The 2,704-nt window shown below is 43.0% G+C and overlaps 1 pseudogene; it reads right to left on the bottom strand.

The window, feature by feature from the left end:
* Nucleotides 1-1,642: 1,642 nt before the first annotated feature.
* On the bottom strand, nt 1,643-2,353 carry LOC134342757 (peroxisomal membrane protein PEX13-like; annotated as a pseudogene).
* Nucleotides 2,354-2,704: the final 351 nt, after the last annotated feature.

Raw genomic sequence — 2,704 nt, 5'->3', positions numbered from 1 at the left:
CCATTCGTCCCTCCCCACTAATCTCCCTCCTAGCACTTATCCCTGCAAGCAGCTTAAGTGCTACACCTGCCCATACACTTCCCCATCACCTTCGTTCAGAGCCCCAAACAGTCCTGTAGGTGAGGCAACAGCTTACCTGCAAATCTGCTGGAGTTGTCTATTGTGTCTGGTGCTCCCAATGCAACTTCCTTTACATTGGTGAGGTCCATCATAAATTGTGGGACTTTCGCTCCATCTGCCAAAAGTGGAAATTCCCAGTGGGCAAACATTTTAATTCCTATTCCCATTCCCATTCTGACATGCTGGTCCATGGCATCCTTTTTTGCCACTATGAGGCCACTCTCAGGGTGGAGGAGTAACACCTTATATTCTATCTGGGTAGCCTCCAACCTGATGGCATGATTATCAATTTCTCCTTCAGGTAACAATATTCCCTCCACTCCCCTCTTCTTCTATTCCCCACTCTGGCCTCTTACCTCTTCTCACCTGCCTATCACCTCCCCTAGGTCCCTCCCCCTTCCCTTTCTCCTATGGCCCATTCTCCACTCCTATCAGATTCCTTCCTCTCCAGCCCTTTACCTTCCCTACCCACCTGGCTTCACCTGTCACCTTCTAGCTCTCTTCCCCACCCACCACCCATCAGCTTCTCATTCTGGTCTCTTCCCCATCCATTTCCAGTCCTGAGGAAGGGACCCGGCCTGAAACACTGACTGTTTATTCATTCCCAGACGTGCAACCTGACTTGCTGAGTTTCTCCAGCATTTTGTGTGCGGTTCTTAAGGCATGTTCTCTAATCCAGGTAGCATCCTGGTAAATCTCCTTTGCACTTCCTCTGAAGCTTCCACATCTTTATTGAGGTGACCAGAACTATACACAATATTATAAATATGGTCTAACTTGCATTCTATAGAACTGCAGTATTACTTCATAGCTCTTGAAATCTATCCCCCTGCACTGAAGGCCAACACACCATATGCCTTCTTAACAACCCTGTTAACTTGCATGGCAGCTTTGGGGAATCTATGGACATGGACTCCAAGATTCCTCCGTTCCTCCACACTACCAAGAATCCTGCCATTAACCCTATATTCTGCCTTCAAATTCAACTTTCACAAGTGAATCGCTTCACGGTTTTCTGAGTTGAACTCCATCTGCCACTCTTCTGCCCATGTCTACATCTTGTCAATGTCCCTGTTGTAACTTACAACCACCTTCTATCCTATCCACAACTCCACCAACCTTTGTGTCATCTGCAAACTTATTAACCCACCCTTTCACTTCCTCATCAAACTGATTTATAAAAATCACAAAGATCCCTGTGGAACACCAGTGGACGCTAACTTCCAGGCAGAATATGCTCCCTCTACAGTCACCCTCTGCCTTTTGTGGACAAGCCAATTCTGAATCCACAATTTATCTATTTATTTACTTAATTCGATAGAGCAGAAGGCTGATGGGGAAGAATCTATTAATATTGGTATTTTCAGACAATGGTTGTATCTTTTCCAGTATTTATGGATGCTCCCATGTCAGAACCCTTACTGTGTTTTGTTTTTTTCACAGAAAGCAAATTCAAAGACTGCCTCTTGTTCTTTGAATGATGTTTCTGCAGCTGTTGAATTCATCATGACTCTGTAGATAACTACTTTGTAATGCTTTCCAGCTCCACTTGCCTTCTGCCTCGCCATTTACCTAAAATTCTGACATAATTGTCTGGCACTAATCGAGTAGTTCGGCCATCCAAGCAGGTCAGCGGCCATCCATGTGCTTCTGTCAGTTGTTATTTAGGTGGCAGGTTGGGCAAATCACTTGAATGGAATGAGAGCTCTCCTATTGTCCCAGCAGTGAAATCATGCTCTTGCTCTTGCAACAATATGATTATCATCTCCATTTGCCCAACTTGTTAATTTGGATTCGTAAGTAGTAGAGCTGAATAGTTTCCATATGAGATAAGGGCCTCCAAGAAGAAACACAGAAACACAAAAAAAAAATCAGACCAGGATTGGCTTGACTCAGATATCTTGTCTTTAGCTCCAGCTGAAACCACATAAACAGCACTCTCCGTCCATAATTCCTCAACTTCAAAGTTATTCTGTAGTGTAGACCAAGAAATCTCTGTAGCTTCCTGTACATTTACTTCAAAGTTCAAATCAGTGCAAATTCTGATAGAACTTTAGGAAAATGCATCTGGAAAAGTGATTAGCAACTCCAAGATAGCTCTGAAACTGTTGTAAACTGCTGAAAAAGTAGCATTTAGCATCCTATTAATAGAAGGAAATGTATGAACAATACTGATGGGCAACAAAATTGATAGGCCAGCTGCTCTGGTACAGCTATCTGTGCTTAGGGTCATCTTCTCTGGATGCCTTGCATCCCATGTTGTAAGGAAAGTGGAGATGAAGAAAACAAGAAGGCTTGTAATAAATTTCTAATAGAACAGATAGATTTTTACCATGACACTCTAGTTCAGGAAAGACCTTTTCCAGTTACAACAGGCTGGTCGGTTTAATTTTGGTTGGAGAAATGTTAAACAGGCACTGAATACATTTGAGCTGACATTGACTTATAAAGAACAACTAACCTGAATGATCTTTTTGACACTGCAACTGAGAAATATGGTGAAGGGAATGCTGTGGATGCTGTCCATACAGATCTTCTGAAAGCATTGCTTGACGAAAATGAGGCTGTCAATAAAGGAAGGTCA

This window comes from Mobula hypostoma, chromosome 1, assembly GCF_963921235.1.
Source record: "Mobula hypostoma chromosome 1, sMobHyp1.1, whole genome shotgun sequence".
NCBI lineage: Eukaryota > Metazoa > Chordata > Chondrichthyes > Myliobatiformes > Myliobatidae > Mobula > Mobula hypostoma.
Note: the sequence above shows the minus strand (reverse complement) of the source record. Positions and strands in the feature narration are given on the sequence as shown.